The following is a 16,126-nucleotide window of genomic DNA, read 5'->3' on the forward strand; positions in this document are numbered from 1 at the left end:
GGGAAAACTTGGTTTTAGGTTTATCGAACCTTTGGATGAGTTTCTTGAAATTGAAAGCTTTATCGTCTGGTGCAATTTAAATGTTGATTAATCCCCTTAAAAGTGAATTGAAAAAATATTTTTCTTCATTGTCAATATAACACATTGATGTGTTCTGCAAAGTTATAGAGCATATTATTTCAAGAAATTTTGCTAAAGACAGTAACCTTCTATCGCTTCAGCGAAGATAGGAATATCTTATTTATTGTATATGAATTTGTAAAATCAGTTTTTCTATTTTTGCTCTTTTTGTAATTATTGTATGACTTTTTCATGTACTACAAAATTGTACAAATAGTAAAAATACACAACTTTGCTGAAAATAGTATACCTGTATGTTTGCTTGTTTAGGAACTGTAGAACTTTGATTATACAGAATACCCTAATTTTGACTCCGAATTACTTGACTACTAGCAGAAGGATAAATTTTAAACATTTTACATTTGCTGATAGTTTTGTATGCAGTTTCCCAACAATTTAAATTATTAATTGATTAAATAATTATGATATTTTGCTCACAATAAGTTTATTGAAGAATATACGTTTGTTAAACAACGATTTGTAACTTTATAACAATATGGCGTTGAAAAACCTACACGTGTTGAATAAAATACAACAGCGTGAGTAGCCGAAGGTTAATAAAAATTGATGAAAATTATTCAAGAAAACCCTATTGATGTGATTCAAATAGAATGGCATTACAGGAAACTATGCATAGTTCAAAAACCTATAAACTAGACCTTTACTAGACAATGTATATGCTAAAGCATAAGATTTCCTCTTACAACTTACTTTTATTTGCACTTACTCAGATTAATAACAACTTACTTATCCTTACTCAGCAATTTCACGAAAAAAGGATCTATCAAAATTTTAAAGTGTTTCTATTTTGTTCAAATTTTGTAAACTTATTCAATATTCAAAAATTTTATGTAAACCAACGCACTACGTAACGATAACCGATAGATGAATTATGACTGAAGTTTTTGGAGCGTCTTAGTAGAATACGAAACCTAAAAAAATAAAAAATAAGAAAACTTATCCAATTTAATTCTACTATGTGTATTTTATTCACGACAGATACGTATTTCGCCTACGACTTGCAGGCTTCCTCAGTGTCTGTTTTCGAAAACCAAAGTTCGAAAACAGACTCTAATGAAACCTGCACTGCCCATATATAAAAGACAGTCACATCTGCAAAAACGTGCAACTACGAAAAACGCTGTTGAAGCCACAAATTTTCTTTAATATTGAATCGATTTTGGAAACAAAGTTCGAAAACAGACACTGAGGAAGCCTGCAAGTCGTAGGCGAAATACGTATCTGTCGTGAATAAAACACACATAGTAGAATTAAATTGGATAAGTTTTCTTATTTTTTATTTTTTTAGATGAATTATGTTACGAAGATGTCTCGCTTTCTATCTCAAATAGTAAGTAAGACCGTATAACAAAGGTTCCTTCACCACTAGGTGGATTAAAACGGGTTTTTCTCATAATGCCAAAATATAGCAAAAAGAAATAAAACTGGTCGAAAATTGCTTGTAAAAATAGATGAGGTCATGCATGGCCATATTGAGATTCAGTATCGTACTGTCTCTTTTGTATAAAACCAATACTCTAATAAAACATGTACATTCTTGAAAAACTAAGCCAATAGTGATTTTATTCATACCAATGATTGATATTTCGGCTTTCATGGGGTGTAGATATTTTACCAAAATGATGAAAACCGGAAATTGTTTATTGCTTCCATGGGAATACAAAACACTGTCTGCTTTTATGCGAATCGATGCTCTGTCCTCAAGATCTCATCACCATTCCGTCCTCTAAATATTCGGGCTAACCTAGTTTCGCAATACTCTTAACTTGACGACAATCTCATCATGCAGACTGACGAAAACTTGACTATTCGATTCATATTATAATCAGTAAAATTATTTATTCATTCCCTCGGCCGGACCGGTCAGGCCGTTTGTGTTCAGAACAACCAAGTTTCTGTTGCGTCCTTCCATCCATTTGGCTTCCGTTTTCAGCAGCTGTTGAATAGAACCAAATTTTCAATAGTCCGTCTCGTACCTTTCTCGGCTGTTGTTGTAGTGTAGCGAGTGAGAAGTGACAATTATTATTAGACTGTTCGGAATTTTAAACTCTGACGATACCCTTTGTTTGTGGTCTTTAAACAAAAATGATTGGACAGTCTAGAAATTTTACAAAATTGCTCCGACAGTCGAACCTCATTCCCACAGCTAGACGATCATTTTTATTTTGTTTCCGCTATTTCATCATTTCGGACGACGAACGAAGAAAGTGGGATTTTTAATCAAAACGCTCCAGCTTCGGAACAGCACGTAACGAATTTCCAGGCGCATTTCAATCGATGCAAACTTCTTTGGAAGAACCCAGCGAAGGGACAAGTCGTAAACTGGTCGACTGCGGCCAACCGAAAGTTGTGGCTTTCCGCGTAGCCAGGATGAATGGTTTTCAATTTTCGCCGAGGAAAGTAACTTGATACTGGTTTATGTACTGATCCAAGTGCCACTCCGTGGCTGGCGTGACAAATCAATTTGACGTAAAAAGTTCGTTAAAGTAGATTTTTAGTGTAAATTGATGTTCCGTTTTGGTAGTACATAAAGATTGACAATTTTTATTGAACGAGATGCGGGATGGAAAATGAAAAATTTAGATAGCATTCAACCAATTTCGGCATTTCGTCGTATCCTTCGAGAAACAATATTCCACTGTTTGCTTGACGTGATTGACACGAGCCGCACGTCCCAACAGGATGGGTGTGAAAAAGTGCCAGAGCGATCGCCGCACAATTGATGGACACGAGCAGCGTATACGGACGAGCCAATAACGCCCATACAAAAGCGGACGAAAAAAAACGGCAGAATTGTTACGGTCCAACGATCGTTCCCAACCAGCAGTAGTAGCGATATACTATGTAGGTATGGCTACGGTACGGAATTGTGTGGTGAGGATAAATGGCTGATGGAGTGATGCTGCACTCATCCCCTTAACGCTTTGCTCTGGACTCGTTTGCAGTCAGCGAAAAGGATATCCATCTCACTCATCTGGTTCGGTCTGTTTCACCCGTTTCAGCCGAAATTGAACATGTGAAAAGTATTTGTTTGACAGCTGGACCGCGTGTTGTGTATCTTTTCGCAAATAGCCTTTTCAATTTTGCATCCAAAAAAATTAAAAATAGAATCACACGATATCCATCGTTTGTACTTTTCGCCCTGCTACGTGGATTGTCACGTAGTTAATCTTATCAACTGTAGCAAACATCACAAGCAGTGCGACCGACGTTCCAAACTTCCGAATCCTCGTGCAATAAGGGAAAATTTAACTGGTTCTCTGCTCTGCAGCGGATGCAGCCACGGTCCCAAAACGGTTTGGCTCGGTACAACACGGCAAGGCTCAATTCCAAGGATTCCTGATGTACTGACTGGTCGCTCGGCCGGCGAACGTTGCAGCGGATGACATGACACCGCGAACCGGACCGGCTCGGAAATGCTTCCCCAGATTGGAAAATTATTTATGCAAACAGATTTTGGCATGCACCGCTGAAATATGATTTCACCACGGTTGATTTTTTTTTGCGGATGATTTATGCTAGTCCCTGTCGTTTGTATGGGCAAGCAAATTAGTCAAACGTTGAATTATTGAGTATGAAAATTTGTTGTTGGATTTTTCGCGGCATTTTATTTTCTAAATGGTGCAGTTACTTCCGTTCCTTTTTTCCGTTTGTATTGTTCAAACGGTGAGCTAAGCGGTATTCATGTATATTTAGATTTATACAGAAGTCTAGCTGCTGTTTACATTCTAGTCAATTTTCAGATGTGTTCGAGCAGTTGTTGATACAAATTTTACGATTGAAACGTTGTAAACTATATCAAAAAAGTCCACACAGTGTTGAATTACAGCTATTGGCGTGTCTTGAATGTGGCATTTCATAGATGGATACCAGAGGAACGAAATGAAATAAAATAAAAACACAACTGAAACGCAATTGTGCCACCCATGAAAACCTCAAAAATCCTAGATACCACATATATCACATAAAATTTTCAAAATTGTGTTTTGCTTTTGCCAAAAAGGAAACGAATATTTTTTGCAAAAATTCCGCAATCATCATCATCAGCATCCTCTATGAAAAATTTAAAAAAGGGATTAATTGACATCAGCAAGGCATATGTAATACCACCTTTTAGAAAAATGTGTGGCCAGGAAAAACGTAGGGTGGCGAATCTGTTATTAATTCTCACAAACTGACTGGTGAATTAGGTTGAAAATTTCGGATTATCGGGCGCAATTAATTTTCAACTTTGATTTGAAAATTAATTGCGCCCGATAATCCGAAATTTTCAACCTAATTCACCAGTCAGTTTGTGAGAATTAATAACAGATTCGCCACCCTACGTTTTTCCTGGCCACACATTCTTCTAAAAGGTGGTATTACATATGCCTTGCTGATGTCAATTAATCCCTTTTTTAAATTTTTCATAGAGGATGCTGATGATGATGATTGCGGAATTTTTGCAAAAAATATTCGTTTCCTTTTTGGCAAAAGCAAAACACAATTTTGAAAATTTTATGTGATATATGTGGTATCTAGGATTTTTGAGGTTTTCATGGGTGGCACAATTGCGTTTCAGTTGTGTTTTTATTTTATTTCATTTCGTTCCTCTGGTATCCATCTATGAAATGCCACATTCAAGACACGCCAATAGCTGTAATTCAACACTGTGTGGACTTTTTTGATATAGTTTACAACGTTTCAATCGTAAAATTTGTATCAACAACTGCTCGAACACATCTGAAAATTGACTAGAATGTAAACAGCAGCTAGACTTCTGTTCAAATTGAACTAGAAACTAGAGTTGAAATTGGACTTGAAATCAGACTTGACACGGGATATTAAATTAGGCTTGAATTTGGACTAATTTGGGCTTAAAACTTTTCTTCATAATGTACTGGAAATGGAACATAAAATTGGATTTGAAATTGAACTTGAATTCAGAGTAATTCGGACTGGAAGTTTTACTTAGAATTGGACATGAAATCACGCTTAAAACAGAATTAGAAGTTTTTATTTGGAATTGGACTCGACAAAAGCCTTGGACTTAAACGTCTTTCTAAGGCTTGACTCTTCTTTATCGACAGAATTCACAGCCGGCTGTTAGAGTACAGGACAGTTACTGATGGGCTAGTGCAATAAGTTTGAAATTGGACTTAAAATTGGACTCAAATTTTTAAATTGGAAGTGAGATTAGTTTTGGAATTTTAGTTTTGGAAGTTTTGGAAGATTTGACTTCATAAAATTCGATTTGAAATCAGAGTTTAAATTTGACCTAAAATTTAACTTAAAATTGCAATTAAATTAGATTTGAAATAGGGCTTGCAGCTGAACGTGAAATTGAACATTGGAAATTTGGCAAATAAATTAGACTTGAAGTTGGACTACAGTTCCCCCACAATTATGGACCATTTAAGCAGAAGTATGATTTTAAATCAATCAATTGTGGCCCATACTATTGTTTAAAAGCAGTTTATAAATGTTTTTAATCACAGAAATATGTAATCTTTCAGTTGATTCAGTTATTAAATCCATTTAGTGCAAGTTTTCCACGGAACTTAAGCTTATATTATGACTGATCAAATACACAATTATGGATCACTTTTGGAAGCGGTCACAATTATGAAACAATTTTCATCATATTATGGATCAAAATAAAAATACACTTTTTGCAGCGAATTCTCTCAATGAACTTTATGCAAATCATGTAATAACATAAAAATAACATGTTTCAAATCGTATGAAAGACCTTGTGTGGCTTTTGGTCTGTCTTTAGATGCCTGCCGTCCTTCTTCGAAGACACCTACCGATCAGCCTTTGGGAATGCTTTTCGCGATTTCACGACTGATTTTTTCTCCTGGAAAAAAGTCTTAGGCTCACCAGCTGCGTTGGCTCCGAAAAGACTAGTACAGGATGAAGTTTTCTTTTTTCCGAATTATTATTAACGAAGTAGGTACAGTGGATCTCGAAAAAGTTAATCGATGCAAGAGTTTAATTTAATGAAACAGTGGAAAGGCGACAATAAACCGAAAAAATGAAAAATAAACATAGAATGAAATCGCGCGTATTTGACCGAAAGCTCGAAGAACCAGTAAATTCAATCTCTAAAAAGCTAAGGGAAAAATTAACATTTTAGATTGTTGCATGAGAGCTAACATTCGCTTAACTTTTGCGATGAACCGTTGCATATGTACCATCATAGTGTTTTACTGCCTTACGAAGCTTTCTAGTCCTGCGTAATTCAGAAACAGCATTTTCCAAAATCTCAGCTCTGTGCAGTTTTCGATTCTGCATAAAAAATGTTTGTAATAGGTGCTAAACTGTTTGAATTTGTAAAAATTACATTGGAATCAAAGTGATCCATAATTGTGAAAAATTACCTTGTTTTGGTCCCTATTATGGATCACTTGGAAAATTACTTATTTTTACAGGAACATCATTGGCAACCACCAATATTTCGCTGAATCGTAAAGAACTTAGCTTGATCTTTATGTACTAGTGATTTTTTGCTCGAAAATTGGTGATTATGTCACATAGCAACCTTATGAATGAGGAACGTACTGCTTATGCTGATTGAAAAAACGACAGACATTTTGATAGATTCTCGACAACAACTTTGTACGTTCATTGGAAAAGCATCAATGTCGGGATTTAAAGGATGTTTTATGCGTTAAAAGCTAGTTAATAGGGTATATTTTGTTGCAAAAATGCATCTTACCTTCAAACAGTTTGTTTAACTGAGTTATTTAACTTGAAACACTAAAGTGATCCATAATTGTGGGTGATCCATAATTGTGGAGGGAGTGTTTGAACTTACAGTTTTACTTTGAACTGGACATGGACACGAAATTAGACACGAAGCTTTACTTATCATTAAAATTGACTTTTTTTTGTCTTATTCTCTCACTCGTTTTAACTATTTTCTGTTCTGTTTTGTCGTTTTTCCAGTTCCATATTTTCTCCTTTTCTGTACCGTTTCCTTAGGTTTTGCTCTCATTTTTCGTTTTTCCTAATTTACTCTTGTTTTCCTTTTTTCAGCCCCGTAAACCCTGTTATATTATTCGGTTTTTCTTCGTCTCCTATCCCATTTTTTCTTATTTGAAGTCTTGTTTTTCCTCATATTTTTCATTCGCTTTTTGTTGTTTTAATTTCGACTTTATCCGTCTTTTCACTTTTCTTTTCCCTTTTTCCATTTCCAGTTTTCGCCTTTTTCCCACTCTTTTTAACTCTTTCGTCTTCGTCTGTTCCATTTTTCCTGATTTTGATATCGCGGTTTTCTGTCTTTTTTGTCTCGTGTATTCTGTTTTTGAGTCCCATTTTTCTTTTCCTCTCCGGTTTTCCCTTTTTTATCTCCCGCTTTTCGTCTTTTTTCTTCCGTTTTATAGATGAAATACCGTTTATCTTGAATTTTGGATTACCTACGAATGTCCGAAACACAAATGGCCGAATCACAAATGGCCGAATCACGAATGCTGAATCACAAATGGCTGAACCACAAAAGGCCGAATGTCATATTCGGCCGAAAATAATCACGGCCTCGCTGCCGCTCGTTCGGACTGAACTAAAGGATAATCCCTACTAGTCAGTAAACCTAGGAAAATGCATGCACCTAAATAGTAAAGGTTTCTGCGGGGGGCTGCTCCCCCGTAGTGGCCGGCGCTTCCAACGGCGGGTCAACGGCGCACACTCGCGGCCTGCGGCCGTCTCGCCCTGAATCATCTAGGAAACATTTGCTACTGACACTATCAATTGGCCTCGCACTCTATAATAAACGTAAATAATTCGCGCTTAGGGGAACAAAGAATCTTCGATCATCTATACTCTATCTACCAAAGTAAAAAATAAGACGCAGAGTATGTCTTGTTTTTCTGAAACTAAGGTACAGAATTTTACGAAAAGCTTTTCTCCTTCACCTATCAATGACACGGATCATCACAGAGCTGCGAGTGGAACAAAAGGCAATAGAGGGGAAAATTTTAAAGGTTTTTCAGGGGGTTGTTTCAAATTCGCGGAGAGAAATAGATGAACAAATTTATTCAAAATGTGTAAGGTCTCACAACATGAGCAATAAAAATGTTGTTAATTTGGGCATTCCGGGAAAATTCGGCCTTTCGTGATTCGGCCTTTCGTGATTCGTCCATTCGTGATTCGGCCTTTCGTGATTCGGCCTTTCGTGATTCGGTCTTTCGTGATTCGGCCTTTCGTGATTCGGCCTTCTGTGACTATTGTTGGAATTCGGCCATTTAGATTTCGGCCATTCGTGATTCGGCCATTTGTGTTTCGGCCATTCGGTACCAGCCCTGAATTTTGGACACCCCACCTCTTCACGCCTGGTCCCATTCTGTTTGGATCCTACCAAAATCTTTGTTTCATTTCTTTCTTCTACCGCCGTTATAAAAAAATGATAATATAACTGACCACATTAAAAGGACGAGACAAAAACGCGAGGTTGGTCCATTTCATAGGAGCCATTTATCCTGGTTCTTTCTTTTCTTCTTTATCTGGCCCATTTGTCCATTTTTTTAACCATCTTTTTCTTTTTATATCTCATTTGAGCTCTTTTTCCATTTTTCCTGGTTTCGACTACTGATTTGCTTTTACGCCCTTGAAATGCGGTCAAGCATATTTTATTAATTTTAATATTTTTTGAAACGATGGTTTTTACAATTGGGTAGAGGGACGGTAGGGGAAAGTAATGATTTTTTTTTTTTTTGAAAGGAGGGGAAAGAGTGGAAAGGAAGCGGGGGGGCGGGTTATAGGTAGCTACGCTTAACAAGTTGTCGTTGTGACTCCTATTTTTTGTCCAATGCTGGAAGGTGCATGGGTCGAACCCAGCTATAATCAGAGATTATAACCGGACTTGAACCCACAACGCCTGCCAGGGCGTGTGGCTTGCTGGTACCCGTGTAGCTTTGAACCACAGAGGCGCTGGACAAAAGAAGAGTGCGCAACCCCCCTTATTAATGCAGCGACCTATCTGGTTTTTTGGGTTATTTTTACACACAGATTGTGCCACTTCCTCCGTCATGGAGGACACTAAAGACTAAAACACGAGTTTGGTCAATACGTATTAATATTTTTTGAAACAGTGGTTCTACAATTGATGAAGGGACGGTAGTGGAAAGCAAAGAATTTTTTTGGAATGAAGCGAAAGGACTGGTACCGAATGGTCGAATCACGAATGGCCGAATCACGAATGGCCGAAATCCAAATGGTCGAATTCCAACAACAGTCACAGAAGGCCGAATCACGAAAGACCGAATCACGAAAAACCGAATCACGAATGACCGAATCACGAAAGGCCGAATTTTCCCGGAATGCCCAAATCAACAACCTTTTTTTTATCATTTTGTGAGATCTTACACATTTTGAAGACATCCCCCTGAAAAACTTTTAAAGTTTTCCCCTCTATTGCCTTTTGTTCCACCCACAGCTCTGTGATGATCCGCGTCAATTAAAGGTGAAGGAAAAAAGCTTTTCGTAAAATTCTGTACCTTAGTTTCAGAAAAACAAGACATACTCTGCGTCTTATTTTTTTATTTAGGTAGATAGAGTATAGATGATTGATAGTTGTTTCTTCCTCTAAGCGCGAATGATTTATGTTTATTATACGGTGCGAGGCCTATTGGTCCTAGGTTTACCGACTAGTAGAGATTATCCCTTAGTTAAGTCCGAACGAGCGGTAGCGAGTAAGGACAGCATATACCCAACATTTGTGCAGGCTGAAGACCGTGATTATTTTCGGCCGAATATGACGCTCGGCCATTCGTGTTTCAGCCTTTTGTGATTCGGCCTTTCGTGATTCGGCCATCAGATATATTATGCTATTTGTTATTTCGGCCATTTGTGTTTCGGCCATTCGTGATTCGACCATTTGTGTTTCGGCCATTCGTAGGTAATCCAAGGAAAAAGAGCGGAAAGGTGAGAGAGGAGAAGTTATTGGTAGTCGCTCAACAAGTAGTCGTTGTGACTCCTACCTTTTGTCCAATGCTAGAAGGTCTCTCTTCTCTGCCTTTCTTGATTTTCCTTTCGGTTTCTCTTGTTTTCTGCTACGTATTCCGCTTTGTTGTATCATTGTCCCTCCTTTTCTGTTCCCTTTTCTTCTTTACTTGTCCCGTTCTTTCTTTTCTTGTTGTGTTTTCTACCTCGTTTCGACCTTTTTCTTTTTTCGGTACCAATTTCTGTTTTTTTTTTTTTTGCTTTTTAACTCTTTCTCTATCACGATTTTTGTTTTCGTCTGTTACGTTCCTATCCTTATTATGTTCTTTTTTCCTCCTTTTCTTTTTGATTTCATCTCGTTTATCTTCCGTTTTTTTTTTCTTATTCTGTCCCGTCCTCTTTGTCTTGATTCTCCATTCATTTTCCTCCTTTTCTATCACATTTTTGCCGCGGTTTTTTCCTTTTCTGTTCAGTTCCCTTTCTCGTGTTTTTCGTTTTCTTTATAGTTTTACCTTCTTTTCTCTTCCGTTCTTCATCTTCTTCTGTCTAATCTCGTTTTCTCTCTGTATTTTCTATTTCACACTACTTTTTCTGTCGTTTTCCTCCCATTCTGTTTCGTTTTTCTTTTTTCCATGCCAGTTTTACCAGTTTTTCAGTTTTATTCCCTCACTCGGTTTACCTCTTTTCTGTTCTATTTTCCCAGTCTCGCATTTTATCCTTTTCTATGTCCTTTTCTTGATTTTTGCTCTCACTTTCCATCCGTTTTTCCTTTTATTCTCTCCCGTGTTTCCTGTTTCATTGTTTTTCTTCGTCTCTTTCTCCATTTTTTCTTATTTTCAATCCTGTTTTTCCTCATATTTACCATTCATTTTTGGTTTAGTTTCCTATCTCATTTTCCGTCTTTTCTCTTCTCTTTTGTTTCCTTATTATATTTTCAGTTTTTGTCTTTTTCTAACTCTGTTTAATTCCTTTACTTATCGTTTTCCATCGTCGTTTGTTTCGTTTTTTTCTTTTCTCCCTTGTTTCTCTTGTTTATCTCCCGTTTTCCATTTTGTTCTCTTCCGTTTTATCTTTTTAATTAATCCACTCGTCGTGTTTGTTTTCTGAGCCATTTTCCCGTTTTTTGAACCATCTTTCTTCTTGTATATCCCGTTTAATCTCTTTTCCCGTTTTCTTCTAATTTCCTCTAGTGGTTTTTCTTTATATCTCTACTTTCTCTCTCTTTGTTTTTCTTTTGATTTCACTTGTATTCTCTTTCGTATTCTCTTTTTAAGCGTGTAGGGCGCTATATCTCTGCATATTAGCGTTGGTAAGAGGAAATGCTTATAAACTTAGGGACTATATTGGCTCGTCTCATTATCCCTGATTTCCCTGATCGCGGATAAGCTCAAGTTGTCACGTGGTTTTTGAGCCGTAAATCTTGCATGTGCATAGTACTTTTCGATATAAATTAAATTATGGTTGTTTATGAGCATCATTGGCATTATATTAAATTTGTTTAAAAGGTATTTTTTATATCATAATTTTTGTAGTTACTGGCTTTACAAGAAAATTTTCGAATATCTAGGTTAGTCTCATATAACTGGTGCAGACATACTTACATTATCCATCTAGCTTCCCCCATCTACCAACAACAATTCCTTTCCCGAAATACTTATGAAGATGCAGAGGATTCCCTGGTCTTTAGTAGCAACAAGTATTGGACTAACATTCCTTCCCATCCCACCAGGACCCGCATTCGGACGTGGCCGGCGTCGGTATTGATCAGCATGCAGGGACCTGATAAGGTTGCACAATGAGAAATAGCGTGCTGTCCCAAGTATGCTTTTTCCAGCCAACATTTTGCAATTTTCATCGGTCCTGGTCAATAACGGAATAGCAGCACACGGGCGGTATCCTATGCTTATGCTTATGCTTATGCTTATGCTTATTCTGTATTCGTATTCTCTTTTACACTGCTTCTCTGTCTAGTGTTTCCTCGCACAATGTTACCTCTTTTTTCTCTTTTTCTGTCCCATTTTCCGTCTCCTTTCTTTCGTTTCTTCTCGTTTTCTTACTCGTTTTTTTCTTTTGCTTGTCTCGTTTTTGATCATTTTCTATCATATTTCGGTTTTTTTCTTATTCGTTTCCGGTTTCCGTCTTTTTTCGGGTTTTAATTCCTTTTCTATTCCAATTTTTGTGTTCGTCTGTTACATTCTTCCTGTTAGTTTATCCTATTTTTCCTCCTTTCTCTATTTTCCTTTTTCATTTTATCTGGCTTCATTTTTTTATTCTATCTCGCCTTTCCTCTTTTCCTGTTCTCGTTTCACCATTTTCTTGCTACCACCAAAAGGTAACCTTCGATAAAGTCAATCATATAATTGGACCTTATCTGCTGGTTCACTTCATACCTGACTGATCGTCAACTGTGCATCAGTTCATGCATGCATGCATCAGTGCATGAGTTCAATAGAATCAGAAGAATTTTTCGGCCGGGTTGCACAAGGCAGTAATTTAGGGCCATTACTGTTTATAATAATTTTTTAACGACGTGCGCCAATGTTTACCGGAAGATTGCAAGCTTCTATATTCCGATGACCTTAAACAGTTTTGCGTTATCAAAACTCCTATTGACTGTCAGTTGTTACAAAGAGTCATCGACGAATTTCGTAACTAGTGCAAACGCAACTTTTTAGTAACTAGCGTAGCGAAATGCTCAGTAATCATATTTACAAGAAAAAAGCACTCGATTCAATGGAGATACAGGATAGGAAACGAACGAATACGTAGAAAGAACAAAGGTAGTACGTGTCCTTGGGGTTATGCTAGACTTCGAACTGATTTCGGGAGCTTACAGTCACATTATTGCTACATCTCTAAAAAATCTTAGGTTCATTCTTTGCGTCTCAGATGAGTTCCGTCATCCATATTCCTTGCGTGCGCTGTACTGTAAGACGCTCATAAACACTTTAGTTTCTAGCATTTTGAATATTTTGGTATGCGCAAGAATGGCCAGAGGCCATTGCGGTCCGCGGACTCATGGGACGTTCTGATTTGGCCCGCACCACGCTTATGCCTGGGCACCACTGTAGAACACTAGAACCGCTAGTTGGAATGTAAAATTTAACAAATATTCAGGTTTTACTTTACCGGACCTTCAGACATCAACCCCCGGATCAAATGTACGAAATGAAAAATACAAACACCAAGCGTAATTGAAGAACCTAATCGGATTAATCCGGAATAATTGATAATGAACTAACTGATTTTCAATCTTTCCGGTTGACGCAGCGATTTTTTCGTTTTCTCTTTCAGCGGCATCGTCCCGAAGCGATGCCCCAAACCATCCTGCCGTCACCATCGCCATCGGTGACATTGGGTCACGGTTGTCAATTTACTTCAGCCAGACCGTAAAAAACGAGAACAAAAGTCTCATTTTCATTCATCCGACCGTGGTGCTGCTGCTGTTGCTGCGAGGGATGGACGTTTCGCTGGCTACCAGCAAGGAGGCAAACCGTATGACATCGTGTTCGCATCCGGGAAAACTGTGAATCGAAGTCAGGAAATTGCCCGGCTAATCCAAACAAGACCACGAAAAGAAAAAATATACAAAATAAAAAAAACGGCGGAATGAGATAGTCAAGGAATGGTACGGGGTTTTTTTTCCACGAGTTGAAATGTACCCAAAATAGACCCAATGGTTGCTAAATAACGGTGGATTCTTCCCACTTGTTAGGGATGAAATTGAAACCCATTTCAAATTTTAATTTAATCAAAATTGAAACTGCGCTAGCTAACTACGGAGGTGTTTTTTGCTTTTGCAAACGAAGGTTTAACTAGGCAAAATGGGATTAAAAGGATGCCGCGTTTCGATAAGGATTTTCTTTGGACAGAAACCGTCAGTACTTGCAGGTGGATGTTTTATCCTTTTCCCGATCCCCGCAACGTCTAGATATCGCACAAAGCACGCCGATATGATCCAAAGAGCAAAGATTTTAAGCTCATTGCTATGATGATGAAGCTGGCGAAGTGACTCTTTGATACATAAATCAAATAATTTTAAATCAAAACACATCATGATCAAATCAAAAGGAAAATCTGTCGTAAATACATGGCATGAAAGCTTTAGTAACATATATCCCGGAGAGCAGACCGTGCCGTGCCGTGCCGTAAAGTGCAAATATACGTTGTCACTAAATGATTACCGAGTGCGTTCCTTTCCGACTCGTTCCGTGCGGGCAGAGGAAAATCATCAGCCGCAAACCTCAAACAAACCGATGCGATGCTTCCCTTTTGCGTACCTATACGTACCGCACACACATATTTATGTATTGGCAGGATAACTGGATTGCGAACGATAGGACGATAGTGAACCGGGAGGAGGATTCCGGAACGAAAGATAAACAAACATTTATGCACGTTGGTTGGTCGTCAATCGAGTCCTGAGTAATGAAATACGGCAGCCCTCGTGTGAATACCGGTGGAAGGTTCGAGTAATGCCATCTAAACGAGGCAATAGTTTCTCATATCTGCTGAAGCCGGGTACTTAAATCCTTTAATTCTATTTATGCACATTAATATGACTTCGAAATAACTAGGTATCAGGAATTTCGAGATCAGAAAGCATTTGCAGTCGGGCCTGTAGTAGCGGTGACGTATGAATTTTCGCAAGACGGGTATCTCAAACATACATTATCTCAAATGGATACATTTTGCATACAAATTGTTATATCATGTATTTAATTAATTCACGGATTTGGAACTGACGGTTGCTAGTAATCTGAAATTTGTCTTCATGGCAGCACAATGCCGAATGCAGAGTATATTTTTCGAAGCAGGCTTTTATAGCGTAATGAGTAAGGTTATTATTGTTTGAATTTGCGTAGCAATATTTCACTAGCAAAGCAATAGTAAAGCATTTTACCGATTTTTTCTACTCCCCCGAAAATTTTTGGTTGATATATTTGGAAAGTAGACAAATTTGGAAAAAACAAATTTCAAGTTTGCACCTGCCTGCAATAGCTTCCACCCGAACACGGCAAGGGCGCGTATGTCCTCCGTGAGCAGCGTCACGGCTTCAAGTCCATAAAGAACTATCGGTCTACATAAGGGGTTTGTACATTGTCAGCTTCGTATGGCGGCATATGCTGCTTGATTGTAGCATTTTGCGAAAGGCAAAGTAAACCCGAGTTCCTGGCTATGATATCATGATAATCGTGCCTCTGGTTTTGATGCCCGTTCGTCAGATCACCGCCTCAAGAGTGACGTTGAACAGCCGGCAGGATAAGCCGTCACCTAGTCTCAACGCTCTGCGTGTCTTGAAGGGACACAACACATCACTCGATCCAATGTAGCTCTGATCAATCGCGTCAGTTTATCTGGAAAACCGTGTTCGAGCATTATCTGCCCTAGTTGGTGTCGATCGACTGTATCGTATGCTGCTTTGAAATCAATAAAGATGTGTTGCGTGGGTACGTTCCCGACATTTCTGCAAGATCTGTCGGATGGTGAAAATCTATTCCGTAGTTGCCGTCTTGCTCCGTAATTTGACGCATACGTCTTATTTTAATCATATCAACCATAAGCCTGCTGTGCTACGATTTGTTTAAAATTTTGTGTATTTGATTTGATTTGATTCTTTATTTCAGAGGTTTTCAGTCCGGGCTGTTTCGCCTCTTTTAGTCTATTTATTCCTTTTCAGTAAACTTTAAACTTGCAATTTTATTTGACGCTTGGGGTTCTCCTTTCTGAGTCAGGGTGGTCCAAAAAATCATCATTTTCGCCATCCTATCTTTCTTTAAAAATGCCTTACTTTCGAACGACTATGCCGATTTTAATGATTTTAAAACCAAATGAAAGGTATTTTATTAAGCTTTTTAGAAAAAAATTGTGGACTGAAACTAAAAATTTGCTCGCAAAAGAAATTTTATTTAAAAAATAAAAAAAAGCTCTAAGCGTGGCCTGACATTCAGGGAAGTGAATTATTTTCGAAAAAAAATAGATCCAGTTTCAAATCGAATTTAACTCCGAATTTAAATCCAAATTCATATCCGTCCAGTTCGGTTTTAAAACAAAAAGTCGAATT

The sequence above is a fragment of the Sabethes cyaneus genome, chromosome 2 (genome assembly GCF_943734655.1).
Source record: "Sabethes cyaneus chromosome 2, idSabCyanKW18_F2, whole genome shotgun sequence".
In the NCBI taxonomy this organism is placed as follows: Eukaryota; Metazoa; Arthropoda; class Insecta; order Diptera; family Culicidae; genus Sabethes; species Sabethes cyaneus.